Source organism: Lolium perenne, chromosome 7 (genome assembly GCF_019359855.2).
Source record: "Lolium perenne isolate Kyuss_39 chromosome 7, Kyuss_2.0, whole genome shotgun sequence".
NCBI lineage: Eukaryota > Viridiplantae > Streptophyta > Magnoliopsida > Poales > Poaceae > Lolium > Lolium perenne.
In genome coordinates this window covers 314,923,072-314,937,619 of record NC_067250.2, presented here as the reverse complement: position 1 = coordinate 314,937,619, position 14,548 = coordinate 314,923,072, and positions in this window count along the sequence as shown.

The following is a 14,548-nucleotide window of genomic DNA, read 5'->3' as shown; positions in this document are numbered from 1 at the left end:
ATTTGATATACATGTTATAGATGTCTATCTTACTGGTTCTCGTAGTAGTGCCTGGGTATTTGATACTGGTTCGGTTGCTCACATTTGTAACTCGAAACAGGAACTACGGAATAAACGAAGCCTATCGAGGGATGAAGTGACGATGCGCGTTGGAAATGGATCCAAGGTCGATGTGATCGCTGTCGGCACGCTCCCTCTACATCTACCTTCGGGATTAGTTTTAAACCTCAATAATTGTTATTTGGTGCCTGCGTTGAGCATGAACATTATATCTGGATCTTGTTTAATGCAAGACGGTTATTCATTTAAGTCTGAGAATAATGGTTGTTCTATTTTTATGAATAATATCTTTTATGGTCATGCGCCTGAGATGAATGGTTTATTCCTGTTAAGTCTCGATAGTAGTGATACACATGTTCATAACATTGATGCCAAGCGAATTAAATTGAATGATAATTCTACTTATATGTGGCACTGTCGTCTTGGTCATATTGCAGTGAAACGCATGAAGAAACTCCATTCCGATGGACTACTTGAGTCACTTGATAGATGCGAAGCATGTCTAATGGGAAAAATGACTAAGACTCCATTCTCTGGTACAATGGAGAGAGCTACAGACTTATTGGAAATCATACATACCGATGTGTGCGGACCAATGAGTATAGCATCGCGCGGTGGTTATCGTTATGTTCTAACCTTCACAGATGATCTAAGTAGATATGGGTATATCTATTTCATGAAACATAAGTCCGAAACTTTCGAGAAGTTTAAGGAATTCCAAAGTGAGGTTAGAAAATCATCGTAACAAGAAGATTAAGTTTCTGCGTTCTGATCGCGGAGGCGAATATCTGAGTTATGAGTTTGGCATGCATTTAAAGAAATGCGGAATACTTTCACAGTTGACACCGCCGGGAACACCACAGCGCAATGGTGTGTCCGAACGTCGTAATCGAACTCTCTTAGATATGGTTCGTTCTATGATGTCTCTTACTGATTTGCCGTTATCGTTTTGGGGTTATGCATTAGAGACAGCTGCATTCACTTTAAATAGGGCACCATCTAAATCCGTTGAAACGACACCGTATGAATTGTGGTTTGGGAAGAAACCTAAGCTGTCGTTCCTTAAAGTTTGGGGTTGCGAAGCCTATGTAAAAAGGTTACAACCGGACAAGCTAGAACCCAAAGCGGAGAAATGCATCTTCATAGGATACCCTAAGGAAACTATAGGGTATACTTTCTATCACAAATCCGAAGGCAAAATCTTTGTTGCTAAGAACGGAACCTTTCTTGAGAAAGAGTTTCTCACTAAAGAAGTGACTGGAAGAAAAGTAGAACTCGACGAGGTTACTGAACCTTCTCTCGTTGATCAGAGTAGCGCAGTACCGGAAGATGTTCCTGTGCCGCCCGCACCGGTAACAGAGGAAGCTAGTGATAATGATCATGAAACTTCGAACGAGGTAGCTACTGAACCTCGCAGATCGACAAGGGAACGTACCACTCCTGATTGGTATGATCCTTGTCTAAATGTCATGATTGTGGACAACAATGATGAGGACCCTGCGAAGTATGAAGAAGCGATGATGAGCCCAGATTCCAACAAATGGCAAGAAGCCATGAAATCTGAAATGGGATCCATGTATGATAACAAAGTGTGGACTTTGGTAGAATTACCTGATAGCCACAAGGCTGTCGAGAATAAATGGATCTTCAAGAGAAAAACAGATGCTGATGGTAATGTTACTGTCTATAAAGCTCGACTTGTCGCAAAGGGTTTCCGACAAATTCAAGGTGTTGACTACGATGAGACTTTCTCACCTGTAGCGAAGCTAAAGTCTGTGAGGATTTTGTTAGCAATAGCTGCATTTTTCGATTATGAGATTTGGCAGATGGATGTCAAAACGGCGTTCCTTTATGGTGACATTGAGGAAGAGTTGTATATGGTACAACCCAAAGGTTTTGTCAATCCTAAAAATGCTGACAAGGTATGCAAACTTCAGCGTTCCATTTATGGACTGAAGCAAGCATCCAGGAGTTGGAACCGACGCTTTGATAAGGTGATCAAAGACTTCGGGTTTATACAGTGTCATGGAGAGGCCTGTATTTACAAGAAAGTGAGTGGGAGCTCTGTAGCATTCCTGATATTATATGTAGATGACATATTATTGATTGGGAATGATATAGAACTATTAAGCAGTGTAAAAGGTTATTTGAATAAGTGTTTTTCAATGAAGGACCTTGGTGAAGCAGCATACATATTAGGCATCAAGATTTATAGAGATAGATCAAGGCGCCTAATAGGGCTTTCACAGAGTACATACCTGGACAAGATTCTAAAGAAGTTTAGAATGGATGAAAGTAAGAAAGGATTCTTACCGATGTTGCCAGGTAAGGTCTTGAGTAAGACTCAAGGTCCGGCTACGGCATAAGAAAGAGAGAGGATGAATCAGATCCCCTATGCCTCGGCAGTAGGCTCTATCATGTATGCCATGCTGTGTACTAGACCGGATATAGCACATGCTGTTAGTTTGACTAGCAGATATCAAAGTGATCCAGGAATGGAACACTGGACAGCGGTCAAGAATATCCTGAAGTACTTGAAAAGGACTAAGGATATGTTTCTTTGTTATGGCGGTGACCAAGAGCTCGTTGTAACCAGTTACACCGATGCTAGTTGGAACACTGATCCTGATGGCTCTAAGTCTCAGTCTGGGTACGTGTTTATATTGAATGGTGCTGCAGTAAGCTGGTGCAGCTCCAAGCAGTGCACGGTGGCGAAGTCTTCAACAGAATCGGAATACATAGCGGCTTCGGAGGCTTCATCGGAAGCGGTATGGATGAAGAGGTTCATTGTTGAGCTTGGTGTGGTTCCTAGTGCATTGGACCCACTAGTCATTTATTGTGACAACATGGGTGCCATCGCCAATGCACAAGAACCAAGGTCACACAAGAAGCTGAAGCATATCAAGCTGCGTTTTCATTCGATTCGCGAGTACATCGAAGATGGAGAAGTAAAGATTTGCAAAGTACACACTGATCTGAATGTAGCAGATCCGTTGACTAAAGCTCTCCCTAGGGCAAAGCATGACCAACACCAAAATGCCATGGGTGTTAGGTACCTTACAATGTAATCTAGATTATTGACTCTAGTGCAAGTGGGAGACTGTTGGAGATATGCCCAAGAGGCAATAATAAAGTGGTTATTATATATCTTTGTGTTTATGATAAATATTTATATACCATGCTATAATTGTATTAACCGAAACATTGATACATGTGTGTTATGTAAACAACAAGGAGTCCCTAGTAAGCCTCTTGTATAACTAGCTTGTTGATTAATAGATGATCATAGTTTCGTGATCATGAACATTGGATGTTATTAATAACAAGGTTATGTCTTTATGTGAATGATGTAATGGATACACCCAATTAAGCGTAGCATAAGATCACGTCATTAAGTTCATTTGCTATAAGCTTTCGATACATAGTTACCTAGTCCTTTCGACCATGAGATCATGTAAATCACTTATGCCGGAAGGGTACTTTGATTACATCAAACGCCACTGCGTAAATGGGTGGTTATAAAGGTGGGATTAGGTATCCGGAAAGTATGAGTTGAGGCATATGGATCAACAGTGGGATTTGTCCATCCCGATGACGGATAGATATACTCTGGGCCCTCTCGGTGGAATGTCGTCTGATTAGTTTGCAAACATATGAATGGTTCATAAGAGACTACATACCACGGTACGAGTAAAGAGTACTTGTCAGGAGACGAGGTTGAACGAGGTATAGAGATACCGATGATCAAACCTCGGACAAGTAAAATATCGCGTGACAAAGGGAATCAGAATCGTATGTAAATGGTTCATTCGATCACTAAGTCATCGTTGAATATGTGGGAGCCATTATGGATCTCCAGATCCCGCTATTGGTTATTGGTCGGAGAGAAGTCTCAACCATGTCTACATAGTTCGCGAACCGTAGGGTGACACACTTAAGGTTTGATGTCGTTAAAGTAGATATGGAATATGGAATGGAGTTCGAAGTTTTGTTCGGAGTCTCGGATGGGATCCAGGACATCACGAGGAGTTTCGGAATGGTCCGGAGAATAAGATTCATATATAGGAAGTCATATTCCAAGTTTGGAAATCATCTGGTGCATTTATGGAAGGTTCTAGAAGGTTCTAGAAAAGTCCAGAAGAAATCACTATGGAAGGTGGGACTCCACTAGCATGACCAGCCAACCCTAAGGGGAGGAGTCCCAGGTGGACTCCACCCAAGGGTAGCCGGCCAGCCCACCTCAAGGGAGGGTGGGAGTCCCACCTTGAGTAGGACTCCCCCCTTTAGTAGGTTTCCCACCAAAGGTAGGTTTTGGAGTTGGGGTCTTATTCGAAGACTTGGGAGACTAGACTTGGGGCTTCCACCTATATAAAGAGGAGCAAGGGGAGGGGGCCGGACAACCCAAGACCACAAGCTGGCCGCCCCCCCCCCCCTTTGGCCGGCGCCCAAACCCTAGCCCCTCCCCAAACCCTAGCCGCCTCCTCCTCCACCGCAACTCCCGCAGCGCATAAGCGAAGCCCTGTCGGAGTTCTCCACCACCACCGCCACCACGCCGTCGTGCTGCCGGGATTCCGAGGAGGATCTACTACTTCCGCTGCCCGCTGGAACGGGGAGAAGGACGTCGTCTTCATCAACACCGAACGTGTGACCGAGTACGGAGGTGCTGCCCGATTGTGGCACAGTCAAGATCAAGATCTTCTACGCGCTTTTGCAAGCGGCAAGTGATCAACTACATCCACCCCGAGATCTAATCTCGTTATGCTTTGCGAATCTTCGAGGGTTAGTCTCTTCATCTCCTCGTTGCTACCGTCTACTAGATTAGATCTTGGCTTGTGTTTCGTTCTTGCGGTAGGAAATTTTTTGTTTTCTATGCTACGAATCCCGTCAAATATGGGGATAGGAGCAAATAAGGAGGCCTCAAATCAAAGAATTGAATTGCTCTTTGGATACCAATTTTGGTGCTTGCAGCGCGTGACATCTTTATATTCTTCTGCAGCATGCTACATGCAGGACTTCAACAAAAAAGGGTTTGCCTTATGGGCAGGATCTCATAAACCGAGACCTGCCTCTCCCCCACACAAGCAAGCCAGCTGCTGATGTGCCTTTGACTATTGTTGTCGTGCCACGACCTGCAAAACCGGTCAAGCCAGGTTCTGCATCCGTGAAACACATCCGTGAAACAGATACTTCATGTTCTGATGATGACCTTCATGGGGGGAATCTCGCGTGCGCAACTAGAGTATGCTACCTGCACTGGTAAGGGGCGCTCTTGCACCAAGTCGTGAAGAAATAGCGTGAGAGTTTCTCGCCATGCTAGGAAATTTGTTAATCGTTATTTGTAGCAACGCGGAGGTATTTAGCTATACATAAAAGAGATCATATTGCATATGTTTGTATATGGAAGCACCTATTAGTGAAAATGTGTTTTAATAATTGTGGGATTTGCTCGTGTAAAGTGTGCGTGCTTTATTAGCTCATAAGAAAACTGCATGATTTGACTACTTTGTGTCCACATTCATAAAGCATATTCTGAAGAGTGGTAAATACCCAGGTCATGAATCATGGAATGTGATGTTTGTCCTATTTGTTCGGATCATACCAAATCATATTCTCAAGTGCATTATCCTTGTTGTCAGTTAGCTTAGTGTCATCAGACAAGAAGTGGTGAAGAAAATATAGAGAATTTTATTGCTGCTTTGAGGAGAAAGTTTTTTCCAATCACAAACAAGAAATAACTATATAGTGGAAATATTGTTGTTGGAATATATGGTGTGCGATTTACCGATCAGTTGGAGCCAATGACAGTAGACATAGTGGAGATTGCAACTTGAAAAATATGAGACACACGATGTAGGATCTTGTGGAGTATAAAGGTATTTTGATGATGCATCGGTGATCTAAATTTGGTAATTTTCTGTGGCAATGATGGAAACTCTTTTCTTATACACGTGAGTATATTCACATATATATTGACAAATGACACGTATTTGAGAAAAGAAGGGACAGTGGCGACGGATGGACACTTAACTAAGAAAATTGGCTAGCACGGCAAGCTTCACACAAAAAAGAATGGACGTAAGAAGAATAGCATCAGACGTCCGTGAATACGTGTGAATATGTGATGATGTGGATATGTTGCATGTGCAGATACACTAGCATGAATATGTAGCTCTTAGTGAGGGTTTATTTTATAAGAATATACATGTAGTCCGGGGATGAGTTGTTGGACCATTGCTTTCTATGTATATGACTCAATTTTTCTGTTACATCTTTTATAGATGTATGTATATCCTTGGAGAAAAGTAGATCTCAATGTATTTACACTATTACATCGCTATCTATTATGTACACTAGAATTTTTGCATAAATCCTTTTTTTGACAATATTTTTGCATAACTCCTTTAATTTATAAAGAGACTGTAGCAGCGTACGGGCATTCAACTAGTGGTACTAATGACCCTAAGGGTCCTGTGCAACCCCGCTCTGCTCCTGTGTCTGCAGGTACTCGCTCGGTGTCTTCCCAGCCTGCAGCGCCCGATGATCACGTCGATCAGGCCAGTGGCCATGCAGACGAGGCTTATGGGCCACACAGTGGCCATACAGATGCAGCTCATGGGCCGCACGCTAGCTCCGCATCGGATCGTGAGCCCACGACGCCCATGGGATCGTCGAGTCCCAGCGCTGCGTCGCCTGCATCATCGTCGAGTCCCAGCGCTGTGTCACCTAACTCATCAACGAGCTCCTCTGCCGCGATGCCTTCTACTCCCTCAGCCCAGCCTCTACTGCTGCCCGCGCACCTAATGGTTACTCGGCTTCGTGACAAGACCTAGAAGGCTCTTAAATGTACTGATGGCACTGTCACCTACACAGCTGCTTGTACTGCGCATCCTGAACCCACTTCTGTTGCTGCTACTCTTCAACAACCGCGTTGGAAAGAAGCCATGGACGCGGAGTTCTCTGCTCTTCAGCAGAATCAGACGTGGCACCTTGTTCCGTTTCGTCGTGGCCTCAACATCATCGACAGTCGCTGGGTCTTCAAGGTCAAGCATCGACCTGACAGGTCTGTCGATCGGTACAAGGCGCGTCTCGTCGCCAAGGGCTTCAAGCAGCGTCATGGCATCGACTACGATGACACATACAGCCCTGTGGTCAAGGCCACGACCATCCGTGTCATCCTCTCCCTCGCCATCACGCAGGGGTGGCATATGAGGCAACTCGACGTTGATAATGCGTTTCTCCATGGATTTATTGATGAGGATGTTTACATGTTGCAGCCACCAGGTATGTTGATTCCCGCTATCCACATCATGTCTGCAAATTGGAGAAATCACTGTATGGCTTGAAGCAAGCGCCAAAAGCCTGGTTCGCTAGTCTCAGCAGCAAGTTGGAGTCACTTGGCTTCGTTGCCTCTAAAGCTGATGTGTCTCTCTTCGTTCTCAAGGATAAGACCATCACTATCTATATGCTGGTATACGTAGACGACATCATAGTTGTCAGTTCAACTGCACAAGCTGCTGAACGACTACTGCAATAGTTGAGCTGAGGTGTGACTTCCCTGTAAAGGATCTTGGTCAGCTGAGCTACTTCCTTGGAATAGAAGTAAAGCACTTGAAGGATGGTGTACTCCTCAATCAGAAAAAATATGTCCAAGACCTGCTGAAGCGAACCAACATGCATCAAGCCAAAGCTGTCAGAGCATCTCTAGCAGATACGGCAAAAACGGCCTGCATCGCCCTATGCAGGCCCGTATGCAGGTTTTGCCAAAAACACGCCCCGAGCAGATCCCGCAAACGCGCGCCGGCCCAACTTTTCGATGCAGGCCCCCGCTCTCGGCCGCCGAAAAACCACATATATGGCGGCCAAGAGCGTGTTTGCAGGTCAACCTGCATCCGCCTCGCTGCCTTCTCCTCTCCTTCTCCGCCGCCGCCACCGCCTGCAATCCAGCGAGTTTCTGCTCCGCCCCGCCCGTCCCCTGCAAATCCGGCGAGCCATGGCCTCCCGCAGGACTCCCGGCGGCGGCGGCCGGCCTTTTGGCCGCGGCGGAATCCGATTCGAGCGCGGGGAGGGCTCGAACGGCGCCGGCGGAGCGGAGCGGACGGAGGCCGCGCGACGGAACTCCGACCTCGCCCGCATGCGCGCCGCCCGCCGCTACCTCAACCTCGGGTTGCCGGTGCCGCCGGCGTACTACCGCCGCGAATCCATCCGCTACGCGGATGTGATTGACACGCGGGATGCCGGTCCGCGGCGCACGCGTTCGTCCTCGCGCGCGGCACCTCCGCCGCCGGAGCCGGAGCCGGAGATGCTCCAGGGTCGCGAGGGCGACTACGTCGCCGACGCCGAATTCGAGCGAGTCGTCGCCGCGCTGGCGGACGCGCCGACGCTCGAGCCCGAGGACTTCGTCCTCGACGAGATCCTCGATCTGACGGTCCAGGCCGTCGAGTACATCACCGCCACCGCCACCGCGACGCCACCCTCCGCCGCGACCCCACCGTCCACCGCGACGCCACCCTCCGCCGCGACGCCACCCTCCGCCGCGGGCTGGGTCTTCCTCGAGTGAAGCAGCGTGGTCCGCGGCGTCGCCGCCACGGCATTGGCTCCGGTGAGCCCAATTTTGCTGCTCAAAACATGCCATGGCGGCGATCGTAGTATGTTTAGTTTTAATTTGCCTATGTTTTAGCTTAATTGTAAGGATCTGAACTAAATTCGTAGTATGTTTTAGCTTAAATTCAAACTGAAATGTATGATCGTGCTTGTTCCCGCGAAAATTCTTGCTTTTCCAGTTTTGTATGCCGTATCTGCTCCGCCCGAGCATTTTTCGACCTGCAAATGTCGATTTTCTCGGCCTGCATCCGCCGTTTTTAGCTTTGCGGTTTGCAGTATCTGCTAGAGATGCTCTCAGTACTCCCATGGCTAGCACTGAAAAATTGTCTCGATATGAGGGTGATCCCTTGACTGCTGCGGACATTACTCGATATCGTAGTGTTGTTGGAGCACTGCAATATCTCACCCTAACTCGACCAGACATTGCTTTCAGTGTTAACAAAGTCTGTCAATTCCTCCAGGCACCGACAGAGATACATTGGACAGCGGTTAAACGAATTCTACGATATCTGAAACACACACCATCACTTGGGCTGCACCTTCAGAAATCGTCATCACTACTTCTTAGTGGCTTTGCTGATGAAGATTGGGCCGGGTGTCTTGACGACCGGCGCTCAACCGGCGGACATGCAGTGTTTCTGGGTGGCAACCTTGTTGCCTGGAGTTCCAGGAAACAACCAACTGTCTCACGATCAAGTATAGAGTCAGAGTATAAGTTCGTCGCCAATGCCACTGCATAGATCAGGTGGATACAAGGGCTGCTTCAAGAGTTGGGCATTTTCCTCAGTCGAGTGCCGTGTCTCTGGTGCGACAATCTGGGTGCTACTTATCTGTCAGTTAACCCGGTGTTTCATGCTCGAACAAAACATATAGAGGTGGACTATCATTTTGTTCGTGAGCGTGTTGCACAGAAGGCCCTCGACATACGGTTCATCTCTACTAGTGATCAGCTTGCCGACATTCTCACTAAACCCCTCTCAACACAGTTGTTCGTCAAATTTCGACACAACATCAACATGGCTTTACCACGTCCAGATTGAGGGGGGCTGTTAAGATAGTTGTTGATATCCTAACTATCTCTGTATACGGATAGGCTGTTAGCTATTAGTTAGCATACGCATGGTTTATCTCACAACTCTTGTATTTATCCTGTACTTGTACCCAATGGCAAGCCATTGGCATTGTGCCTATATAAAGAGATGACCGGTGAACCAGTTGTTCACCGCAGCCTAAAACCCTTTCTCTAAACCTAGATTAGTTTATATACATCATACTTCTAGAGAATCCTTTACTACTTCTATTTGACTCCTACAGGTTCTCCCATTAACTAGGTTTCCAACCTAAGGTCAAAGCTTTTGATCTGATACCAACTATGGTGATCCTGCATACCACTGCATGTTGTAGTATGCCAGTCGTTGACATAACAGTTGCGAAGTACCAATACGTAAATATTACATCCCTCAGAGTGGTACAACAGAAACATAGCTAGTTCTTTATTTATTCACTTAATATTACAAGCCATATATATACATCACAGCGGAGCTCCTCCTGGGTCCAGAGAGGATAACTCGGTAACTCTAGTCGAACTTTACTCAGCTTATAAACTAGGGGTAGAAGTAAACTAAGTGCCACAACTACTCGAGATGCTTTATTCTATAAGGTTCAGTGCTGCCCGACTAACTAGTTAGATGTGGTGCCTAAGTCTCTGCTGCTTCGGGGATCTCCTCTCTGCCACAGGCAATCATGTAGTCCACCCCTTCCAACGCCTCCCGACAAGTCTGTCTCTTCATAGCAAACATCTTCTGCTTCCTCAGCTCCTTCGGTAACCTCCTCCAAGTTATTCAGGCAGTCTAAGCAGGGGATTCAAAGAAGGGTGAGTACGAGCGTACTCAACAAGTTCATTATAGGAAAAGAAGTGTTTGATGCACTAACTACAGCCATGGACCAGAAAGTCATAGGCAATGCATGTTTTCATAAACATTTCTTCAAAGGTTGCTTTTATTATGAAAAACTATGTCCGTCAGCCTTCACCGGGTGTCTAGAACTTCATGGAGTTCCTTTCTGGCCGCGTTCGCAGTTCCAAACCCGGAACAGGGTGTGACAAGCCACTATTCTTTACATTCTCCAGAGGTGTGTTACTTTTCCCATAAGAGAACTTATCTTTGTTGCCAACCGGGCGTACTTTCCCTTCCACACATCCTTGGTGTGAGGCCCAGTATAAGGTCCTAGCCAATCATTGCATTTCTCCACGACCCCGCACACCCACCCGTATTGTAGTTCCGGTCTTGGATCCTCATCGATTCGTCCAACCTCGATTGCTCCCGCCGGCCCACATACTCCTCAGGTATGTTCCGACCTCAGCACCTTCAACGGTCTTCTACAACCCATCGTAAACCACAATACCGTGAGGACTTTAGGGTTCCCCACCACTCCGGTTGCTCCTTTCTGGATGCAACTGCTCCGGTAAAGTGCGTCCGTTGATGTGCGAAAGGAAGAAATACAACTGACTACTCCGTCCCATAAATTCAGATCTTATGGTTAACACGAGTATTACGGCGCAAGAATCACTAGACGGCATTGGTTATTAATCCTAGATGAGTAACCCGGTTGCAATGGAACCTCCACCAAACTCATACCATGGTTCCATTGCCCACCACATAGTCATATTCATAATTGGAAAAGTAATATTTTGCTTTGTAATGCAAGAGTGATAGTAATTTGCAAATAATTTGAGAAACATAATAAAGGTGACATGAGCAAGTGATGAACTTGCCTGGATACTGCAAGGTAGTGCAGTTGGATTGTTTGGACTGACCCTGGTCCTCGATTTCTAAAATGTAGCATCATTGTCCGATAAGGGCAATGTTTAAAGATCCAAATGATGCATGCTTTCGAGTTTTAGCTGTGATTACCCCCCCTCTTGGATGTCAGGTTTTACTTTTGAACTTCAAAAGTTATTGTAATAGAAAAGGTTGAGTTTAATAAGATTTAAGGATTATTTATACTCCTTAAGAGTTATAAAATACCATTTGAAGTTTAAAGAAGTTCTTTTCAAAGAAAACCATTTATTCCTTTTAGAAAATAGTTTTTAAGATTTTCTTGTATTTCTTCATTGTAAAGAAAGTAAAAAACATGGCTTAATATTTTCTTTAGGTTAAAGAATTAAATTTCCTTGGATTTTGATATTAAAAGGTATTCTTTTATTTAATAGTTATTCCTTTGAAGTTTGTTTAAAAGTTTCTTTAGAATTTATTTCTGAATAGAGAATAATTTTTAGAGTGTTATTCCTATTTTTCTTGGATTTTTAGGGTTTTATTTTGGCTTTAAAGGATTTTCTGAATTTACTTTAAAAACCCCTTGGTCAAAAGACCAAAATAACCCTGGGCCCACTGGTCAGGTCAACCCACCGGTTAAACCGGACCAGCTCGCCGAGGCTCGGCCCATCGGCCTCACTCGCGCGTGCCTCTCTCTCTCTCTCTTCCTAACCCTAATTCCTCTCTTGCTCTCGCGACCTCCGAATCACCTCCGTCGTCGCCGGCTCACTCCGGCCAACTCCGGCGGTCCTAGACCTCGCCGTTGGTCGCGTTTGAAGTGCGACTCGACGCTGCATCTTCATGTCCGCATCGATTCGATAGACTCACCCTCCTCCGCTCACGCATAACCCTCTCTGCATCTAGGGTTTCGGTGGTCCCGCCGATTTTCGACGAGCTGGCATCCCTGGACGCGCTAGTGGTGCTCGACGACTCGTTGGTGGTGGTGGTGCTTGGCATGGTACCGGGCTTGGTCGCGGTTCGGCGCCGCCGTGTCCGGCCTGTGCCGCCGTGCCACCATGGATGTCGCCATGGTGCTGCTACTGCAGGTATTCCTCTCTGTCTGCTCCTAACTCTCTTCCCCTAGTGGCTCTAGTGATGAGCATGGCCTTTGTGACTGCTCGTCCTGTTGACCTGCTATGCAGATGCCCTTGCTTCTGTGCATTCCAGTGGTACTACTGTTAGCTCTATTGCTGTGCCTAGCTTGTTCACGTCCCTGTAGTTTTCTCTAGTGTTCATCTGGACACTTGCTGCTAATGGATATTTGGCTATGCTGGTAACTATGGCTACTGCTGTGTGCTGATGTGAGCTATCAGTTGTCTACTTGGAACATCTACTGCTAGTGGCTAGCTAGCTGTTGTGGTGGCTATGTGCTGTTATTGATTATTTGCTGCTACTGTGCCCATTTATACCTCCCTGTAAAAGCATGTTGTGTATTGAAATGTTGTTGATGCTTATGAAAGCATTACAGTGCATGGATAAGGGCTCTGGTGCCCTTTGTTGCCCTACTGATTGCTTAACTAAGCTATGGTTACCTATCTGATCCCTAGATGCTTGTCATAAACTGCTGGTTGATGATTACTATGCACTAGTGATGATTCAATTTGGCTAAATTAAGCTGCATGAATACCAACCTCTGTTGGATAATAATAATTGAAGTCTGAACTCATTTGGGGTAATGAGGACTTGCTGCTTTTACTGTTGTTGGCTTTATTTGTGATTGAAGTGACCACATCAGTGATACCACTGCTGTTTCTGGTTGCTCCTCACTTCCCGGATGCTTTTGATGAATTTGAGTTATGTGAATGAATTCTCAGTAGGTTGTCAATTGTTTTCTTTTGATTGCCACTAAGAACTAATATGGATAAAAATCTTTTAGCCTGATGGTTTAAATGATCTAGTGTGACTAGGTGATTTAGTTAGTAGTCTAGTGGTGTGGTGATGGTCTAGAAGCTATCTGGCTGTGACTATTATTGCTGGATGCGCAAGTGGCTATTGCTGGACCCTGTATCTATCTCCTGCTACTGCTACTCTTGCCAGTTGCACTAGGTGATTAGACAAATGATAATATACCCCTTTATTGACCTGATCTCTGTGGAGATGTGCTTGGATCATTTCTTGATACTGGGTATACCTCACTCCAGCTCCTAGATGCTTTTGTTGATGTAGAGGATTTGATTCTGCTATTGTTGATGTTGTTGTTGCCTGCCCTTCTCCTCCTGATTCCTTGCTTGATCTTGCTCTAGTACTCCATCTGGTTCTGGTGGTTATGTCCTTGGTGAAGAATGGCTATGAGCTGTGATGAACAGCTGCTGTTTGTGTTTCTGGTGATGGTTGTCGATGGATAGCTTGGTCTAGCTGTAACTTGCTATTTATAGCAAGGTCAGACCTTGCATTGGTCGACACACAAGCATGTGACTCACTTTGGTGACTAAGCTGTGTGTGTGCTGGGAGACATGCAATGTCCTGAGTAAGCTGTGTACTTGCCTTGGTTGGTACTTGAGCTGAGTGGATCAGCTCGGCAGGTTTGGTATTATCCCCCCCTGTGGGGATTTATTCTTGATACTGACCAGTGGCATTTGCCACTTGTCTTTTTACCTCAATGCTTTTGTGTTTGTGTTTTTGCATGTTTGCAAGAATTCATGCTTGGAGATCAAAATCAGAGGAGCTTTTAGTTAGGATTTAGACTAGGTTTATTACTGTTTAATGTCAACATTGTAATTTACTTTTATTTATTCTATTATTTGTATTTTATAATTCCTGGATATTGTAAAGACAATGTATATATGTGTTAATATCAATAAATCTCAAATTTCCTTAATGAGCTAGTATTGTAATTTGAATTCAAATGTTTACCTTACTTATTTACTTATTTGAATTCAAATTGTTAATTTATAATTCCTCTTTCGGTAATGATTTAAATAGTCATTTATTTATTCAATCAATTTCAAATTTTCAAATTTGAATGTCAATTCAAATGCATTTCCCTTCCGAAACCCTGATTTCAAAAGAGGTCATGTCGAAATTCATCGCACTCTCGGAACCCTAAACCCTAATGGCAACGAGAGAGAAACTTC